Below are 23277 nucleotides of genomic sequence, written 5' to 3'. Positions count from 1 at the left end.
TTATGATCCTTTCCTCGTGTACTAATGGTAATAACACAAATATGCTTATTGGAAAAAATCAAAATTGATCACTATAATAAAAGATTTGATGATGCTGATAATAACTAATTTATTGGAACAATTATCAAAAATACTCCAAAAAATAAAACGAGAAAAAAGTTATTCTAAATATTAATGGAGATTTAACTACAGATAAAAAAAATAAAAATTTGTATCAAATCAAATACAAATTAAGCTTAATGATATAAACAGTATCGCAAATATGGCACAAGTTAATAGGTCTATATATTTTCACTAAATTAAATTAGTAGCAATCATAAGATATACAAACAAATTAAAAAATAATTCAGCGCCTGGTACTGATACTTAATATTTATTTTTAATTATTCCTAGTATATTTTCATCTTGTTTTTATATTATATACGTTGCAATTAGAGAGTAGATCAAATTTAAAACTTCTTGCATTTTAATACATTTGTGTATTCACTGCACCATCGCCAGCACTAATTAATAATAAAACTTCATTATAGTATATAAAAATAAATACGTGTAGGTGTAGTATAAAATAAAAAATGGGAAAAATAAATTTCAGTACGATATTAAATAGTTTTCCAGAACGTGCTGTCATGGTCGGTTTCATTTAACCATAAAAAAGCGTCGCCCGGAAATGGTTAGTTGTCAAAATGGCGGCGAAGAGTAATTGCAATATTTTTTCCGATAAAAACACTCGTATTATAGTTGCACCATTCATCATAGGTTTTTCAATAGAAAAATGGATTTTTTATTAAATAAAAAGGATTTTATTAAATTCGAAGTCGTATCTGTTTTAATGATCTAGTTCAAAGGGCAACCCCTGACAATTATGGGGTTGCAGAAACGAAAATCTCGTAAAGAAAAGCTGTTTTTCTTTTTACCATTACATATTTTATTGCAATTTAATTAAATTCTTTCTGTTTGTGTTCCGTATGTAATGTGAGAACACAAATACAAATGCCATTTATTTTTCTTGTTTCATATGTCAAACGATGTTGCTACTGCGAAATAATAACACTCAGACACCGTTATCGTTATTTTTAATATTTTAACGTGTCGTAAAGCATATTGAGCGCTAACATTTTTTTTTATCACTTTTAGACGCGCTTTAAATGTTAATACAGACATAACTCAACTTGAGCTTTTACATTTAGCAACTTTATATACATTTTTGATTAGACAGAATTTAAAATCGTATTAAGTGTGTAATACGAAAAGCTCAATTATATTAGAATTTTGCGAAAAATGATTCAGAATTAACTTATTTAAGAAGTTTTTTAATTAAAAATGTTATACAAGTGTAAAAATGACGAGAAAAAAATAAATTGAAATTGTTCAAAACGTTAAGGTTAAATAATATACCATACATAAAAAATAGCACATTGGTAAAATGTGCAAGTTATTTACCCACTACCCTTAAATATGCATTTTAAATATATCAAAATAATTCAATGCTGTTGTTTGACCTTAATACAGTGTTGTTTGAGTTGTTAACTTCTCATTTATTGATTGCAACGGTAACAATAGGCTTAAAATAAACTGTAGTAAAGTATAGGTCAGTTTATTTCTGTTTCAGAGGATTTTTTTATAAGAAACGCGTATCTAGAAATGAAAATAAATAGGCGTAGAAAATGTAGGTTTTAAACGTAAATTAGTATAAATTAACTACAGGAATATATTTTATTTCATTCAACATTAAAATTGTGCAACAAAAATTATACGTCTCTATAATTTTTAAGCAATTTTCATAGTATTTTTATCAATTATTAATAATTAATATAATATAGAACATTAAATTGTTCTAAAAGCCGCAAATGAATAACTATGATTATGAACGTAAAATAAATAAACATTTTCCATAAACAATGATAGTATGATATTTCACTATGCTATTATATACTTTAAAAATACCAAAAATGACTGTTTTAGTACTGTAGAACGAACGTTCATAGTGGAAAGCACCCGCTTTATCGGAATATAAGGGTTGTCTCGGTCAATTCAACGTAGCTCTGTCTAATTCAAGTTCCTACTAAATGTAAGAATATAAGTTCAGGAAGTGTCTCAAATAAATAATTATCTACGATCCTTCCAATCCTTGATTCCAATCTGACCAATCTTGATGAGCATAAGAGAAACCAGACTTTTTGCGACTGTCTAAAATAAAACGTATTGGACCGTATGTAACGGTAGATTCTTAATCAGTAAAAATTGACTACGTCGACGTAACTTGGAATGTGTAATCCGAGCATCGGCACCTATTCGTACTTTAGCACTTGGCACTGGCCTTTTAGTACTTTGGCGTAAATATTATGACGCTGACAAACTTTGTTTTTAGGAGGTCCAAAAGATCATGACTTTATTCGAGTGGTCTTGACATACCTCATTTTTAGATTATGTTATTGCATCGTTAGAATGGAGACGTCATAATACAAATGATATTTTATCAAAATTATCTAACAGGATATAATAAATAAAATCACCCCGATAATTTATAAATAGTCTATCTCACATTTTAATATTTTATTTTTGTCAGCGTACAAATAAATTTTGTAAATTATTTCGTGTTTTCATTATCTAAATATTTCATTTAAAAATGCGTCGAATTTTTCATTTATAAAAGCACATTTTTTAACTTTGATCGAAACACGGATAAAGTCAAACCCTATTTTATAAAATATAAATTACAACCATTACGGCATTGAAGGGATTTTTCGATTTATTACTTTTAAAGATAACAGGTGTGAATATTCGCAAGAGGTCATGGCCGTCTCGATTTTATTTGCATACGTTATTTAACCAAAATTATACTTAAAAAATATTAGATGATATCGCAATGCTATCATTATTATTGCATCTGAAAAAATAAAAATAGGAACATTAAAGATAACTTGATATTTATACGAGTGAATAATCATATAAAAAAATCATACGATGAAGTAATTAGAAATAAATTATATATTTTACTTTACGATGTTTATTTTGTTTTGACTGTGTGGAAAATTTTTAAAGTGAAAATAACGTATATTTAGTTAGTATTTCATTAGAACTATTTCACTGCTACAGTCTCTTGAGGGCAATGAAACGAATATATTGGGCCATTCGCAGGTTTTGTGGTTGTAGCGTGTCTTTTAATTGTTTTTACTTTTATGTTCGTGTCTTCACACTGTTGAGTTAGCACTTGCTCTATTATTATTCAGCTCATAATTTACCATGTTTATTGTATGTCTGTAAAACGCTACATTTACTACAAAATACATGGAATAGGAATAATATATGATAAAATAATAAAATGTACATAAAATGTTCATGCTTTTTGAATGAAATTATTTATAATGAAAAGTTTTAACAAACCTAATAAAACAAGCTTCATAGTTTAATGTAACATTTTTAAACCATAAACCGATAAACCACAATCTGAAACCAGACATTTGCTATCTTTGCACAGCTACTTTGTTGCAAAATACCAGAAACTATATAAGTTAATTATTTATATTATCATTGATCTATTTAATGTCAGCTACAAGGAGCTATTCCAAGTTGTATAATTTAATTTGAATATCTTATAATTTTTTTCTTACCATGTATTATTTTTAATATATTTGTTGTGTATTATTTTTTGACTATCGTGATGCATTAAGGTAAACTGTTAGGTCAAGATGGTCTTTATTTGATTTTATAATTTTATCAATATAATTTATAAATATAAACACGATTAGAAGCGCCTAATTTGGTTCACTCGTGTGTTCCACTATGTAATATATTGTAAATGTGTTATTATTATTTTTTGCTATCTGTAGAATTACTTTTATATGGTTTTAGAAAAGGAAAGCTTAGGATTTAAAAATCCGTCGCAATAAATATTTTAACAGTGAATATTTATCATGTATGCGTATATATTTTAGCAGGGGGGTCGCATAATTTTTTTGCTGATGTAGTTCTAAATTTTAGTATTAATGTAATATATTGAGTGGTAACATTTATTATATTGGGGTAGGACTATATTAGCAAAGTGTATCTGCCAGTTAATTAACTAATATACAAATTTAATTTAAGTGTCAGTTTCGGGTGACATTGTCGAATGCTAAAGAGTCTGGGTTATTAATATGGCTGTAGTAGGCAGTTTAATATAAAGTAGTCTTTGAAGAGCTGTGTCAAAGCCAGTCTCTCTTTCTGGATAAGCAAACACGTAATATATCATTTTTATGTTCTTTAAGATACTCTAATATAGATTAATTATGTCGTATTATCCAACATTGATTTTTTAATGTGACATGTTAATCACATGTCAATAAAAAATAGTTACGAAAGATTATGTAATAAAAAAAATGAGGAAAGACGCATCTTAGGTTGTAAAGCCAATATAAAAAATGGAGCAGCGCTCTATAAACGAAATCATTGTAGTTGCTTACAGTTAGCTTTAAAAATCTCCAATAATCTGTTTGACAAAATAATACATATTTTTTTAATGATAGCAAAATTTATTGTATATTATTTATTTTATCCAGCTAATATAGATAATTGTGTATATGTTACAGCATATATTTATATTTTCGTTAGTATAAATATAATTTTACTAACTCAACCAGTAAATTGTATTTTCGAGTGTTGAATTTTGCGTGTTCATATCAAGTCGAAAGGTCAACACTTTAAGGTTTCTAATCCTAAAGGGTGTGACTTTGCAGCTAGAAAGACGCCGTTGGAAACTAGTAATAATTTATTATATAATATTACAAATATTGCGACAAACTATGGTATGCTAGTAACGTTATTCTCCGAGTGGTTGTGGAGATCTTGGCGGAGGGATGATGTCCAGTAGATGGTCCTCAGAGGTTTTGTAGTTGTGGCAGTGACGGTGTAATGGAGGTTCGTTCCTCTCTACTGCGGTGATCGTATGATGGAGTCCTTCTCTGACCTTGCCCGTCCATGACCGTATGGCCTCCTCTCATTGGACATCAGCCTTAAGTATCGAGAGTTGCAAAGCTCGCTGATAGTTTTCACAAATTTCATATGCAAATAAAATAGTAACAATATCATTTAAATCCTATAAAATAAACAAAATGACATTTCTGTGTGCATTCTTGCGTTTGCGAAGCTTTTTACAATCTCACACTGCTGTGGCATTGATTTTTTGACTTAAGGTCTTGTATGAAAATACTAATTTTAATTGCGTTAAAGTAACGAATTGCAAGCATAAATTTGGATAGTTAAATTTTTACTACGGTTAAATGTTTAATTTATGCGGTTTAGTTATAATAATGTGTAGTGCCTGACTTATATCACATGTCGAGAAATTACGATCAATATGAATACTGGTTTTGATCATATTTACGTCTTTGGTGAAAAATTAAAAAAGCTATTTTTCAACACTAAGCATATTTTAAAATAAAAATATACTAGAATTTTGATTATTGTATATTTTCGTTTAATGAGACTGAGTCTATGTTTTAAGGGATGTTCGAATCACTTATTTAATTAAATTAGAGCATTTGGTGGGATAGGTCAAAATCGAGTTATTTTGTTTATTTCCAACCGAGAGGTTAACTGCGCTGTATGTGAACTGCGGCCAGGGCTCTCATAAAATCGATACCGACCTTCATATACAGCACAACTTTCTCGTCGGACCTTTACGTCATTTATTCACGAAAAAGGGCATTCATTATTCGTGATGCTTCTCAACAATAAAGAATAATAACGACGGGGATGGGGTTTCAAAGGGAAGTGTCGTTTCGAGCGGCGGCAAACAAACGTTGTTTTTCAAAAGTTTACCACAAACAAAAACTGTGTAACATGTGCCGTTTTTCAGTATGGACCGCGTCGTTCATTCAAATAGTACACAGAACACCTGACTTTTCTTTCTCTCTCAACTTTAAGCGGCAGTTTCTTAAGTTTTAAGGACGCGACACGAACGGCGCACGCCTTTGACGCAAATTAATCTTATGCGAGGTGTAAAATTTTGCTAAAAGGCGAACTAGTTCAGAGGCTTTTACAGTTCGTTGGGTGCGAAAACATCCCCCAAGCCCTAAAGGGTGTATTGAACGGACGAATTTATTAAACTTCCATTTGACTACTTGTATTTGTATCGAATTGTTATTTGTCTCTAGTATTTACATTTGAAAGTCATATTTTTATTTTATATTTGCTTCATTCATTCAATCATTTTATTGCTGTATATATTAAAATCAGAGGTCACAAAGTACGTTACGAATATTATGTATATAAGTTACTAGGTGTATGTATATCATGCACTTTTTTCACTGTCTCCGATGAACGAATGCTATGGCACAGCGAGGAGAGTAAGAATGCTTCATGAATAATACGACCGTATGATCCTCTGGTTCTAAATACTGATTGATTTATTCATAAGTAATGATATGATTAATGCGATACACGTGTATATACTGATACACGTAAATTATTTGATAATTATATATAATTCGATTAATGCATTACACGTGTACATAATGTGTTATTGTGACAACATCCAGTCTGATACAATACTGATATAAATATATATTCATTTTCGAGTAATTTTAATAAAAAATCACGAGCGTCTCGAACGAAAATTAATGTAATTAATATAAAAAAAGTAGAGGTCGAAAATAATATAAAAATTGAAATACATATATATTTTTTTAATACAGATATCTAAATAATTATTGTTGCCCTTGTATCACAATGTGCTTATTACTACAATATGTATTTTATTGATTTTTATGAAATGATTACATTGAATGAAAGAAACCCAAGTTATTTAATTTTCAATGCAGATTTTACAGTTTATTAAATTAGAAGTGCTGCTAAATAAAGCAACGACAGTTATACTAAAAATAAATTATACACTAAAATGTATACATATATGTTTTTTACTAAAAGTAAAGCAAATATTATAAGTATTAATATAAAAAAAGTGAAATTCAATAAGGGGATGTTTTTTATTGTGTATAAACAATTGCCGTGAAAAGTCAGAGAATCCAAATCCTTGGCAAAGATACAACAACACCTTTGAATAGACAAAACAAATGTGAAAACTATTATTCATCCTAAGCATATTTTGAGTTATATTTGTATGAACATATAAAAGCATATAGAAAGCTATTTATTATTATTTTTTATAGAACACTTATAGGTCAGGGATTCCAAACTCCTGGCAATGATTCAACTATACCTCTGAACAGACAAAACAAGTGTGAATTGTATTCTTTATATTTATTGTGTTTTAGATAACTATTGTTAAAAAATATAAAATCCTATAAAATATTACATTACTATTACTTTCTATAAAACTCTGATTTCGAATAATTAAATAATTTTAGAACAGGGATTTAAACCTAACACATTTTACAATTATGAACAACGCTTTATATAATGTTATATATTGTACTGTCCTGAGCGGCATGTTTATTCATAGGCGTTCACAGTTTGTTAGGTGTGAAAACATCCCCTAAACCTATAGGGGTGTGTTGCACGAGTGAATTTATAAAATTTTCACATAATTACTTCTTTCTCTCTCTCTCTCGCTGTGTGTCGAAATATAATTTGTTCCTGGCGCAGAAAAACCGGAAATATAAAATACAACAAGCTGGATGAGGAAGGTTTTAGTAAAATATTAATTATGTTTAGTGGCTTAATTAACCACGGAAAACCACGAAAACGCGTGCGTTATTTGGCGGGTTTAAGAGTCTACCGAGCAATGCGTGTTCTGCCACTAAGTCGGGTGAATGTAAATAATATATGTGTTTATGGGTTTGCTTATAAAATATGTAGGCGAAATTGTAGGATATGAGTCAAATCACATAAATGTATTAACAGTAAAAAACTACCTCCTTTAAACATTTATCAGAATAACTAGCCGCCGCCAATAAAAATAACAAGACTAAAATTGACTCGACTATATATTTAATTTTTTTTCAATAAAATATTATGTAATATAATTTTTTATATTACAAGCATTAAACTAAATTAGTGGATAAAATACTTTTTTACATTAAAGAGCAATTTCACTTAGTTATTATGTTTTTTTAATATGAAAATTACGATAAATATTCTGTTTGACTAACGTTTTTCAAGTTGTTTTCATATCATTCCTAGCTTATAGCATTTTATATTTTAATTCGTATAATTAGTAAGCAATGGCATGTAAACTGTTGTCTTTATTTAATGATAGTTGAATAATAAGGGTCTGGAATATTAAAAGCAGGTGTCGTTTTTAATCAATAATTATATATAAACTCTTATTATACCTATATTATACAAAGCGTACGATTTATGAGTATTTATATACAGATAAAATAATAAATAATCTTTTAGTTTAAAAGAATAATACGCAAAAGAAAAAATTGCAAATCCGACACAAAGTGCGTGATTTCCCATATTCCAACCACTCAATAATCCGACCTTGACTGGTGTTGATTAGACCCATGAGTTTATTCGGACCTTAATATTTCAAAGCACTTAAATACATTTCTACCTAAATATTATATATAGGAACATATATTTGTTGAATTAAATTTTTTAACTCTCTAATTATAAGAGATTTATAAATAAGAGTAGGTGACCATTATATGTTGACGAATAATAGATAATTAAAAAAGTAAAAGCTCAAATTATTCGAGGTGGAATTTGTAAAAAAATACGACTTTTGAGCTTTCTGAAGCAATCTGTACATGATACTATTGAAGAACGAAAGGATACATGTTATTTTTGTCACACGAGTAACAGACGGTTATCAAATGATCCGCAAGGAAACGAGATAAAGAATTCTATTGTTAGCAACAGTAAATAAATTTATACCGATGCTGCGAACCATTTATCCGGATACGGTTTTTGCAGCTAATGTGTCAGTTATTTTGATACCCTGGAAATATTTATGTTACGGTCCGTAACGTTTCAGACTAGTAACTTTGAAGTTGCGGGTTCGAGCCCCGGCAACGGCAATAAAATTTTTATTTATAAAAAATGAACTATTATTAAAAAAACCGACCCCAGCTGCAGTGACATTCATTGGTTATGATTATTTATAATTGTTAATATAGATGTCACCGATTCCTAGACTTTGTTGGTTTATACTTACTTGTAGGTATTCATTATATCTGATTGACTTTCTTAGTTGGTACAGATTTACCCCATTGTAATGCATTGGGCTTACGCCTGTCGAAGAAAAATTACAAAATCGAATGTCTAATTAATTAGGTTCGGTATGTGTATTATTCAAAGTAACAAAATATGAACCTAATATAAAACATTTATTAACAAATATCATTGTAGTAAATTTTCTCAAAACTTGCATTTGTTGAGTTAGTCTATAATACTCATAACGTATCATATATACTGAACTAAATTTAGTTTGCATTACTTTAAAGCATCTAAAATAAATATACTCAGCAAATAGAGTTCATGGTAATGAAAGGAAAATTTATCATTTGTGTATAAATAAATGTGTTAAACTTAACATAAACATATTTTGATTATGTTATTTTTGCATAATACCTTTGAATAATACAACATAATAATAATTTACGTATATGAACTTAGGTATAGTCAGGTTATAAATATAATAAATATTAAACAGTAGCTCTTCAATCAAAATTATAAGGTTTACTTTACAACACAAATTATATAATCTTACATTGTATGCTAAAAATTAAAATAATTCTGCATTTTATACGAGCCGGTTTACTCAACTGGCGATGTATATAATGATAATTATCTAAACTTTCTGAATAGCGTTTTTAATCCAGAAAAACGCTTTAGTGTGATATACGCACTATTAAACGAAGAAATGGAGTTTTAAATTAAAATTGCATTACGTATCGTTAGCTAAAGTGTATGTGCCACAAAGAAATCGGTATTTCCTGTAGCGCTACATAAATATTAATAGCATCTAATTACGGATTCTTACAGTTTTTATACTAGATCTGTTTAAAGAATCTGAATAAGTCTTTAATGTGAATTTTATTATAAATCTTTTTATAAATCTATGAACTTTTCATAACAGGAAAAACTTGAATTAAAGTTTTAAGCATCGTAAATAATTATAAAAATTTAGTCATATATTATTATTTGAGTAATATTAGACAGTTAGGTATAAAGTCCAGTTTTCTTTTGTATGCCAATGATTTGAAACTGTTTAAATGTATTTTATTTGTTACGGACTCTGTCTCTCAATGTGATTTAGATTCTCTGTGAAGATGAACTTTCGTCAATCATCTGCTTTTAAGTGACACAAAATGAAATATTATTTAATTTGCTTCACTATCACAACATTTTTACGATGTTGATGGAAATCTAGCAACATTCTTATTTAACATATTTGAATCACGCTTGAGAGCAAATAAAGGTTCTCCTTAAACGTCGATGATTTTCCGATACGTTCGGCTTTGTTATGAGAAACGCGATTTAATTACTTAAATTCACTTCATTATTGAAACCGTATCTTTAATTTAAAAAACTTTGATAACCAAATACCTCTAATCCCACTTAAACCAAAAAGTTCAGAAAATGTTTTTAAGACACCTTTATATTAAGATTTTGTATCCCGACGCTTTTTTTTTTGGGAGCATTGAGGTACGATTCGCTGAGCTCTTGCAGAAAGTTGTAAGCCGATGAGCATTTATAAAAAAAATCTAAATATTACAGTTTTGGATTCATTTTGTGAAATTGTGATTTTTTGCTGATACATAAGGATTTATTGCTGATTTATTACAATATAAATCTGATCATCATGAATTGTCAGATTTCCCCAATGCACGATTATGTCGAGCATTTCACAGACATATGTATGTACATCCATACAAACTCATATATTCAAACATGCACTTATATATATTAAATTTGCTTCAGAACTACTAAAGCATTAGTAATGACAATGCTAGGAATCGATATGTGCAACGTAAATTGTAAATGCTATCGCTAATATATAAATGGATTTATCCTAACAACTAGTGGTACTCGCGTTAATTAATTTCCAAAATATATTGGACATCTAGTTTTGGGTTTATATTACAGGTTTTGTGTGCAATTATCGCTTTTACTGGTATATATTTTGAGCCTTATTTAATTTTATAAAATTAAGGTGTGTTAGTTAATTAATTTACAACAATGCCTTATTTTTTAAGTATATATTGTATATTTATATTTATATAATGCCAAATAATAAAATTTTGTTAAATTAGGATATGAAATTGATTTTAAAAAAAATATTTTGTACTGACTTAAATTAATGCATTGTAAAAAATATTTTTTGTTGATTTTTTTTAATTCAATGATTTTTATTTTGTGTTTTTCTTGTGGTTATCCAAAGGTCACTGTATAAAAAATTCACAGTTTTATGCAAATTTAAAGTAAATATCTCGATTTATATCGAAATAAATAATGTGTACAAATTATTTTGTACTCGTTATTCAAAATGTTAAATTAACTACCGATTAAAATTAATTTTATTATTTCTTAGAAATAATTTAACGCTCAGTGAATTCAACACTTATTTGAACGTTAAAATAAATAAATACACCAAGTCATAACTTTATAAATGTTTTTAGTTTTGAAAGTATAAATAGCAATATTTCATTATTAAATGAGAAATAATTTAATTTAAGGTAAATTCTCGTAATCAATACAATAGCGTAATCAAGCTTGGAAAACAGTTTGGATATTCTTAAGAAACAATGAAATTTTCAGTAGAAGCCCGTTTTCGAAACAGGAAAAACTTTTTCGTGTATAAAGAGCTTCGTTCGAGACTTTCCGTAATATTTATAGTCATTTAAAAATACACTCTCTTTGAAAACACCCCTTTTTGTTTCGCACCGATAAATTTAAACGTTTATGTTTCTTAAACAGGCTAATAAATTGCTTAGATTCTATGAATGAAGTAATTAACGCGTGCGTGTAATTGAATGTATGTAAAATACTGATGCTGAATAGTTATAATGAAACGAATTAGCGTCAAAACCCTGATGCTGGAATGGCACAAGAGATAAGCGTAAATTTCAAAGTGTCTCTGATAGATATGTTTTGGCAGCGGTTCAAAATCTGTGTAAACTTTTTCGCATGTTCAATGTGTTTTGAAATGCAAAATCGCGTTTAGATTCCAGTTTGATATGAATCTCTGTGTTTACTTTGGCAATAACTCAGACGAAGGGTTGGGTAAAACTGCGCTGAAGAGTCGACTGGGATGAAAAAAGTTTACGGTGAAAAATTAACTGCTGCACGTTCGTACGTGACCGAGTGAATTATGGCTTCTGAAATCGCGATTTCAGAAAAGAAAAGAATGAATAGGATATAACCGAAATAAGGACGTATTTCGGTCACGTGATTTGTGTACGTGCCGGAGCTGGGCTCTAATTTGCCGTCAAAAGTTGATGGGCTTTCTGTGTGTTATTTTATTTTTATATATTCAATTAAACATGGTGTGTGGGAGTGTAGTGTGTGCTTAAGGCAAACATAATTGGAAATTAGGTTTTATTGGCATCGATAAATCACGCTCTATTAAATACGTTATTGTGGAAATGGAATATTTATTAGTTCAAAAATAATGGATTACAAAAAAAATATTTGTCTGAAGTATATAAGTAATTAAATAGTAAATTTAGTAAGAATATGTTGCTTTTATTAGCAGTAAAGCTATAATTAATGAGATGAATTGAGTCTTGATTGCTTCATATTCTATTGTGCCTGCGAGAACGTAAAGAGTAGTAAAAATTAAAATTCGAATCAATCGCTTGAGAATAACTTCTCTCAATTTTTGTTTCATACAATGATTAGAATATATTAATTGTATAAAATATTACCAATTGCCACAAGATGTTCATTTTAATGAAATAACCAACTTATCTGCATATTCAGATGAAAAATTAAATTGATCTCCGAACTTCGGTAAAGATTATTCTTGGCGTAGTAAGCTTAACGAAAAATATTTAATATTACGTATTTTATTATAATGGCATTATAGGTTTAGTAAAGCAGTATTTATTTTACGTGTTGTAATAATTTAGTGTTGATTAAATACTATATATAATAAACATCTTTTATCTATGATATATTATATTATAAATAAAATTTATATTTAAATATCTACTAAGTAAATCTACGTTATAAAAATAATATTTATTTTACTATTCATTTTTAAACGCCGTTTTCTTATCTTTAACACCAATCTTCAAAGCAGTTAGTGAGTCTGAAAGTCACACGTCTATTTTTATTAAATATATATAACATATTCTCTATCTACTGTAGCTTGTTATTAAATCATTTTTAATACTCAATATGTATGCCTTAGCTCGATTCGTGAGATTAAGAAAATGTAGTTAAATCTAATCTGTGACGATCGATCAGAATTATATGATAATCACTGATCTTCCAGACACAATATATCTTTTTTAAAAAAGCAATTAAGTTTATTAGGTTTATCAGGTTTTTCTCTTTTTAGAGCAGTATTTCTGATTTTTATCAATCAATAAATTTTAATCATAACGACGTGTTCTTGAATTAAAAAAATCTGTTCAGCAATTCTGTTTACACATTATTATTTTTGCTTTAAATTCACTATAGAATTAACTATTCGTAACGTCTTTGTCATAATTAAAAAAAAATATATAAATAAATTTCAGCTGCAGTTCTCTTTCACACAAAAAAAACAGAACCTGTGTCACGTAGACCCTAACAACAATAATAGTATTATTAAAAAAGCAAAAAATTACTTTTAATTTTTCTAGACCTAAATATTTAGATTGTGTTAAGCAAAATAAAGTTGCCATTTTACCATTCAGTTTAAATTTATATATAATTAAAAAAAAATATTATTACTATACAGGTCTATAACACTGAATGTGTACCATGTTTCCGCCAACAGTTACTGTCCGGTGGCACAACCCCTGTGCCACGTTTTCGTCAAGCATTTTTAGTATTTGGCACAACCCATTTATGTTTGTACCAGATGTGTACCAGATAAAATCTATTTTTGTATTTTTTATTATTACAAATATGGTCATTGTGACGTGAATATTAATGGTATGCAATATTATATTGTATACCTAAAATAGAGAGGCACCATCCCACATATTTTTTTAAGCTTCTTATAGCTATCACTGAAAACATTCTCGTGTTTGAGAAGATAGATGGTTCGTGCAAGAGAAGCATTTTTAAGCATTGACGTCCTGGCCGTGACGTGTAAGAATAAGGGACGGGATCGCGACTCTCTAGTACTGTATCTGAGCAAGCAGATGGCGAAACTCTAATTTTATCGTTCCGGAACATATTCAATCCCAAATAAAAACTAATACTTAAGCGGTTAGAATAATATATATATAAAAATTAAATTTTATAAAAACATTAAGAGTATTTAAAATAAACGCACATTTATAGATAAACTAACTTATCTCTAAATGTAAATTTTAGAACTTTTCATTATTTTTATAAATGAAGATCTTAAGCATTTCAAAGTTAAAACTCACAACCATAAAATCCATATTTACAACCCCTGGCTAAAACATGATTTAAAAAAAACCTTTAAGTCGATAAGTGGCTCTCTAGTATGCTCTTTGAGTCTGACGTCTACTGCCCTAAATAAACACGTGTATATCATTGATCAAAGTAATAAAGTATATTTGTGAGTGCACATAGTCATTTTTTATGTATAAGTTAAACGTTTTTTATATTAAAAAAACGTCAAAAAAAGCATCCGGCTTTAGAAATCTGATAATTTTAAATTAGAGTACATATACATATTTCGTAACATAATAAGAAACATGATTTACATAAAAGTGTTCAATCACGATATAGTACATATGCTATGTATACACATATGTAGCGTATAAAGTAGGTTACATACTTCATGTAATGTAAAATTTCGGGCAGGAAATGTCAAACTCGACGATGGCAGAACTGTCGTTTCAGTAAGATTGTCCAACAAATCTTTTGATACCGGCTAAATGACAACACTACACCCGTTTATTTCCTGGTTCTCGAACATTGTCGTAAAACCTTACCTTTAGTCACTCTTTTTAGCATCAGATAGAATCGAGCATTTTGCGTCACGTCCATGTATTCGGGGCTAAAATTAAATAATATATGGGTATAAACATACAACACTCGATACGAACTTCATTAGCTTAGTAAATATTATAGTCAAACCCAATTTAAATTAAGTAATTTACTAATAGTTAAAATGTCGGGACCACCCCTTGAGCGTAAGACTAAATTTATGCTATAAATATTCGCGAAGGCATAGGTAGAAGCGCGCGTGATGATCGTCTATTTAGGTGGTTTAGGGCTATTTGAAAATGCGCTATTCTAATGAACTACAAAATAGATAGTATATTTTTTAAATACATGTTGAGATTTATTCACCAGTGCATCAATAATCAGAAAAAAATATTTATTGCGGTTGTGTAGCTTATATAAATACGTGATGATCTCGTAGCTTTATTTACGTTTGTAAAATTCAGTTGTTTCGAAAAGATCGGATTGAACCGTATATTTTTAAGTTGACATGAAGAGAGAAGCGGCTACTTCCTCAGTCAATGCTTAGCGTAGCTCTACTTAGTGCGAGTTCAGATGATCTCTGATGTGATACAAGTAGGGAGTAACTGGTAAATTTTTTTTATCCAAGTTCTTGTCGGAAGTGCATTCCGAATGGAAATAAATATGTTTCGCTATGTATGTGCTTATATATATTTGGTGTAGATTAAGGGTTTTTTTGTATTACATATTTTCAATATGGGCACCAATCGTGACGATTTGAGATTGAACTTAGATTTGTTTATTTCCGTTAGTTTTATTATTATAATATTTAAGCATGTGAAGATTCAGTAATACAGTAGCTATTTTAAAGGCCCTGAGTGGCCAATAAAGATGTTAATGTCTCATTAGTTATAAAAACACTTTACCGCATATATGCGACAATTACCTTTTTCACGGTTAATACGTTTTTGAAAAGTGCACGTTCCCTACAGATTTTAATATTAAAAAAATGTATTCAAGTATTAAAAACTACTTTGACTGTGTAACAATAGATTATTGAATAATTTATTTTAAATTATAAGAGTTATTTAATAGCATATCGTGAATATATAATTTTAAATAAAGCATTGCATTTATTTGGATGCGTAGCGAGAAATCTAAGTAACTTATATTTTTTTTAAATATGGCAATTTGTGCATTAATTTTAATTACGTTAAACATTTCTTGCAGTGCAATTTAACGATGGTATTAATAATTAAGAGTTCTGGGTTCGAATCTCATATGAATTTAAATTTTCAACTGATCGTATTTTTAATTCCTCAAATTAAAATAGTGACGATTTTAAAAAATGAACTAAGCCGTGCATATACAAAGGTATTGATAAATCTCTATTGATATTTATGCATATGTGATTATTAGTTCTACAGATCAGCGATTCTAGCTACGTGGGTCGCTAATTATCTGTGGCGTATCATCCAAAATATTATGTGAGATTTTTGTATTTCTCGATTAGCTACAGTCGAATCATGAAATTATTTGGGCAAAGATCGTTATGGATCGAAATAAATTTGGCAAATTATTGGTAATATTTATTAATTAAAAAAAATTCAATAAATAAAATGCAATATGTGTACATAATATAATGCATAATAATATATAAAAATATCTGTGTAAAGAAGGGCTAATTTTAGAGTCTCAAAAGTAAAAAGCAGTTACGCACATAGCTTTATCAAAATACGCAATTAGCATTAAAGCGCGACGAATTTATGAGCAGAATAATACAATTCAAAGCTTTAAAGAGCGAGGCTAAATATCTATATAAAACATTTCAAGGTGTACTAATGATTCCTTCTTGGAAGAGAAAATCAGGGACAGTCATGAAACCACCGACATTATATACTCACTCACATTTAAGTACTGATAGCACTTTACTAAATTTCTAAATATAACCTTTATTTTCAGTGAAAAATAGACAATTAGTGCTTGAAACACAGAGTCGCAGAAAATCTAAGTTTTAATTACAACTAATTTTGAGAAGGATTTATTTAACAAATATATCGATTAGCTTAGTGACAAATGATATTCATTGGCTTTATAAAGAAATATTTCTGTTTCTAGTTTAATTAAACTGCATTTTTAAGAGCTTTTTTGAATAGCTTATAAAAAGCTAGTGAATTAATTTGTAAGCTCTGAGTTTGGAATTTGTATTCAAAAATTAGTCGGAACAATTGTTATAGATTATTTATTATATTTTTTAAATATTATAAATTAAAATTTATTACCAGTTTTCAATGGTTGAACAAGCCGGATAATATTTTGATCAAAAAATATGTTTTTTTATTAAAATTTAATGCAAAATTTCACGTGTGATAACCCAATATAAAAGTTTAAATTGCATCAGTTCATTTTTCATCACCAGAATAAATAATTTAACCCGTTTTGCATGTCGTTTCTTTCTTTTTACCAAAATACCAGCGTAGTCTAGGGTAAAATTACTCAGGGGAAATTGAATTGAAAATTTGATATAAGAGCGAGACGAGCTAGCGTGCAAATGTCGACCGGACCAAAGGAAAAGGGTTTATATTACTACAAGGAGTCGTTATTTCAAGCCTCTGGATTATATATATCCATACTTTATTGTACATGCAAATGTTTCAGCTCAGTAAAATAAATCATATAAAAATACAGTATTCACACAAATCCGTAGCAATTTTGTTTAGTTTTCAATCAAGCTTCAATTTATCCCTTTCGTAATCTAATCGAGATCAAATTGACGTTGATCCTGAGTTTAATTAACCCGCCGTTGGTCGCACGGCGGCGCAGCGCTCACCCTATCGGTTTTTTTGATGCCGTTTTTTTTGTATGCATTATATTAACTTGCGGGTCCCTCTACTTTTCAAGAATTATGTTTTCTTCAATATTGCAGGCTCAAACACGTGTTTACTAATTCGATATACATTTGGTTTTGCATATTAGTTGTGTTATATCAAGAATCGAGAGAAATCGTTATTTATGCGGGTTAGATTCGTGCTGGAAATTTTTTTTTTTTTAGTTTCTTTTTATTATTATTTACTATTTTTGTTGTTATTATTATGTTTTTAATTTATTTTATAAATATATTTTATTTAACTCTATTGATACATAGTACAAAAAAAATATTTTAAATTTTTTTTTCGATCCTTTAGATAATTTAAACAAATTAAACAAATTTATCGCAAAGTTTGCAAATAAAAATATAGCAGTATTTAGGAGAGAAACCTGACACTACGATAATTCATCACACAAAACCAAGTGAATAGAATCGTCCAAAATGTAATTTTTGCCCTAGGAAAAAAATCGCAAAATCACCATAAAATGCCACATGTGCTATAACCCAATATGCAAAGAATATTTATCGGCATTATGTCCAGATTGCATAACTAAGTAATAAAGTAATCAAGATCAAAAATAATATATATTTTTTCATGTTATTTTTAAAGTTTTAAACATATATCTAAAAAAAATATATTTTACTTTTAAAATATTTATTATTTTATTTTTCTTCTTTCGTTATGTAAATAAAAGTTTTAAAGAATTTATTTATTTTATATATTCAACACTAAAATATACCAAAAATAAAAAAAATAAAAAATATTCGATATTTAAACTTAAAAAAAAAAGAACTGAGAGGCGGCTATTCGCTCAGGCGCGACCAACGGCGTATGCAATACTCGCGCGACCAACGGCGGGTTAAACATAGTTAGCTTGCGGCAATATAAAATAAATTAAAATACAATATCAGATTAAAATTATTATTTAATATAATCAATGTTTTCATTAACGACTAAATATGCGTTATTTATTAAAATTTGAATAGGTTGTCCTTGCAAAAATTCATTCTAAAGGGAATTAATACATTTAATTTCTATGCTAATTACGGGAATTTGCAATAAAAAAATAAAAATACATTGCATTGTTGGCAGTTTCATGAGACACTATTTAAAAATATAATAAATCATTATTTTATATGATATTTACACCTATATACTTTTATATAAAGTAATTTCTGTAACAAAACTTAAAGCGCGAGTGTTAAACTTAATAGACTTCAGATTGATTTACTTACAAAAGATTCGTTCAGTTTGATTATATACTTTTCTATAATTAAACATTTCTTAGTCAATGTTTATCTTGATTTCTTTGAAACAATTTTGTTTGAGTCACAAAAATAAAACTGTGGTTATTGTTAAAAATAAATTCGGTAGTTCAAAGGAAACTGTTTCATAATAAAGATTCTTTTAAACTAAGATGTGGGCATCTGAACTTTGTTACCCTTACAGTAATGATACCGTTGACCATTGTCCAAATTTGCTCCTGAAACTATTTCCTACAAGTGAATCAGCTTATATGTTAATATTATATATATTATACATATATTGTTAATAATCTCTTTCATGTATTTTGACGTTAATATTACACATTCATGTCATGCATATTACATGATACAAAAAACTCGTATGTAATGTGAGTCTAACTTCATTATATTTTGACAGCTAAGACTATAAATATTTCAACTTTATCAAAATTCAATTTTCAAGTACTAAATAAAAATATATATGCTTAATAATATATGCAAAAAGAAATTGTAGCACGCAAATAATAACAAATATATATTATTGTATAAGCTTTATTTAATACGCACTTAAAAAAAGGTTCAGACACATTAGAGGTCTGAAAAAGGTCGCTTTTTATAAATTTAAAACAAGTAATATATTTAAATATAAGACACGCTCAAAGCTATTTTAAATAAGTGTCATGCTAAGAAAATATTTTATTTTTTATTAGCGCAATACTGTCTTATTTTTTTATACTACTTGTTTTTAAGTTTTATTTTTAACAATATTTAACGTTATAGAAATAAAGTTGAAAAATCGGCTATTTTAAAATTCGTATAAGTATGATACAAAAAGTTTAGTATGTCTACAAAACAACCTTTTTTCAGACTTTTTGGGTCCAGATAATCATTCATCATTTAAGTTGTTCCATTCACATATATACAAATTCTTAGAAAGGTTTTATTTGTTTGATTTGGAAATCGATATTTACCAAAGAAATATACCTTTTAATGTAGGGTATACATAAAAAGTTTATCACAGTATCTTTAATAATTCGGCATTTAATTTATTATAATTTTATTTTATCTTATACAAACGTATATATGATTAAAACGAAAATAAGTATTTTAATAACGCATACCGCTCATTTTTATATCACATACATATAAGTCTTTGAACCTTTTTTTAAACCTATCTTTTAATATATATTTAAATAAAAATGTATCGGTTAACCGATCTAGTAAAATTGCTCGTTGAATGTTGTTACGTTTCTATATATTATAGAATATTGTATTGCTGTATTCTAAGAATAATGTTTTATTTATATATGTACATTTTCAAATATGTATCTAAATACTATAGAGCTCATCCTTTTTTGGTAACAATACAAAAATATGTTAAGTCCTTTATAATAATATCATTGCTAAGTATTATTGTAAACGTGCACTGAGCTGTAAAGACTTTATATAATTAATTATTATTATATAAATAAAAATTCAGCTCTCACACAAATTTTAATTTAAAAATACATATTTATTTACTGTAGATTTAGCTTTCTTTTATATATTAAATTTATATAATAACATGTAAAATATTTTGCTTAAATAGTTAAATGTTATATTTGAACGCTCATTCTAACCTGTTCTTATTACAATTAAAATTAATATATATCATTAATTATTTATCATTTAATTTTTTTAATGGATCAATGCTGTCTTATGTTAACAAAATTTAGCATTTTTTTTTCATTTCTATAGGTATTTATTCAATTTTATTTATTTATAAGGAGAGTATTATAGTTTAAATATTTAAAATAAATCATTTCATACACAATTTAAAATTTCAAAATTGATCTTTATTCTCTGTAGTATCTATATGTAACGTTTCATAGATTTAACCAACTTTTATATAAATTTATTTCATATCAGCCAGAGAAAATAATTTTAAAACCACACATATGTAAATTATTTTGCTTTATTAGTTTTGATCATTCTAACGTGTTTTTCTTACAAATAAAATAAATATTTTTCTAGAGATATATTTAAATTAAATGATAGTTATAATGTGATGAATCGCTTATTATATAAATTCTTTTTTGATAAATGCTGTCTAATTTTAATTAAAATTAAAATTTCGTTAAATTTTTTATATTTCTTTAACTTTCAGTAACCCATTTACTTAATAAAATTGATTTTGAAGAAAGTTTGGTTTAAAAATATATAATTATTTACTCTGGTATATATATGGCAATCTTAAATGAAAGATTTATGGATTTAACCTGTTTTCATAAATCAAGCTAATTAAATGTCAGTAAAAAAAAAACAATTTTAAAACAACACTTTTTGGTTTGATAGTTTTAAAAATCAATGTTATATTTAAACAATTATAAAAACGTGTTTTTCTTATACAATAGTTGAAATTATTTTCCAGCATTAGATTTATAAATTAAAATATTGATGTAATATGCTGAATTATTTTTTATTTAAACTATTTAGCTTTTTTGACAAATGTTGTCTTATTTTAATGCTATTTAAAAGTAGCTTTATTTTATTTCTATATTCAATCTTCCAAAATTAAAAGATTTGCGTCAAAAGCAGGCAAAAAATTATTGTTTAAAAAATATTTTTCTATTATAAACATTTTTATATGAGAAAACTTCCGGCGTATCATATAAAAAAATCGTGTGTAAAAAGCAGAGGAACATCTAAGTGGCACACTATTTTTTTAAATATTTTTTATTATATACGTGTTATTGTTCCTATTTAGTTCAATATATAATATAGTAAATAGTAAAACGAGACTTTAATAACAAATAATATATCTTACATTTAAGAGGCACATTAAAAATATTGAATAAATAATGTGACGTATTCATAATCGAATCAAATTAACACTTAAGCAAATAAGATAAAATAAGTGCGGTAATAATATTATATGGATGAATCAATCGTATCGTTATCAGATATTTATCAGACAAACAATATGACAGTTTCAGATTAAATTTAATTTATATAATAATATTATTTTATTGGAACGAAATTCATGATTTCATTAATATTTTATTTATTGTGTTGCTATTAAATTACATCAGACGTAACGTAGCAAAGATTTATTTTATTTAAAATTTTATTAAGCCTAACAATAATGTAAACTCACGTTTTTTATTTGTTTATCATCATTGAACATTCAACATATGAGCACAGCCGATGTTTTCATATCGCACATACACAGGCACAATCCACTGATTTTTATTTTAAACATATTTTACCGTCAATGAGTTTAATGAAGCGATTGTTCAAATCACATGTTCGACTTTTCCCCGAGAATACCTAGTGTGCGGTTTGCTATGGAGCGAGCTTTTGCCGAGCTTTTAAGCTTAACGCGCAGAGTACCGGTCCGCACGGTGGACTTTTGCGTACTGTCGGCTGTCTACTGACAGCTACCTAGGCGCGCAAGTTGCTTTATAAGAGTTGCACACACAACAAAAACAAAACGTTCGATGATCTTCATAATATTGTATGTACGGTAGGCAGTAGGATTCGTTATGTAAGGAATATTTTTACGACCGTGAACAACCACTCTCTGATATTGCTTCTCGATTGGATGGGTTTTGGATTACGGCGTTACATAAAAGTTTTATAATCGCAAGCGCTATTTTTCCGCTTTTTCATACCGGCAAATATCTAGATAAGCGAAGGCACGTTTCGCGTGGAATTAGCAAAATTTAAATATATTATATACGCAGAAAGAAGCTTTGAAGATTTGCGACGTTTTGGAATATGTATGCTGTGAGAAAGTAGAAAAAACATAGCTCACTCTTTTGATATATTAATATGAAGTAACGTTTAAAATAAAATATATGTAAAATTAATATAATTTAACATGTATTAAATTTTATTTCTACTAGTTGTATAAAAAATTCAGCAACATATTTATTTATACAGAAACAGTTATAGTATTTTATGGTTCGGAAATAAACTGTTTCTTAAAAAGCTTTGAGTAATGTTAATTCATTTTTAAGAATATTTATTCAATATAAATCCTTAAAAAAAACATTTGATTAGTATAAATAAATATTCTATAGCTTTATAGAATTTTATTCTTGTATGTAAAAAGGAGAAATAGAATATATGTAGTAACTCTATATGTATATATTTTTACATCAATTTTACTGTCTTTAAAAAAAATTATATGA

The 23277-nt window shown here is 27.7% G+C and overlaps 1 protein-coding gene across 1 annotated transcript in view; it reads right to left on the bottom strand.

Annotated features, from left to right (window-relative positions):
- LOC148235747 (arrestin homolog) overlaps positions 1–22519 on the bottom strand; it is a 107302-nt gene extending 84783 nt beyond the window's left edge. The window contains exon 1 of the mRNA XM_088184055.1: positions 22239–22519. The gene's annotated coding sequence lies outside the window, so the exon portion shown is untranslated. The remainder of the gene's footprint in view (positions 1–22238) is intronic.
- Positions 22520–23277: the final 758 nt, after the last annotated feature.

The sequence above is a fragment of the Plectrocnemia conspersa genome, unplaced genomic scaffold, assembly GCF_051122295.1.
Source record: "Plectrocnemia conspersa isolate PC_06_02 unplaced genomic scaffold, ASM5112229v1 ptg000004l, whole genome shotgun sequence".
Taxonomy (NCBI): domain Eukaryota; kingdom Metazoa; phylum Arthropoda; class Insecta; order Trichoptera; family Polycentropodidae; genus Plectrocnemia; species Plectrocnemia conspersa.
This window is presented reverse-complemented; position numbering and strand designations above follow the sequence as displayed.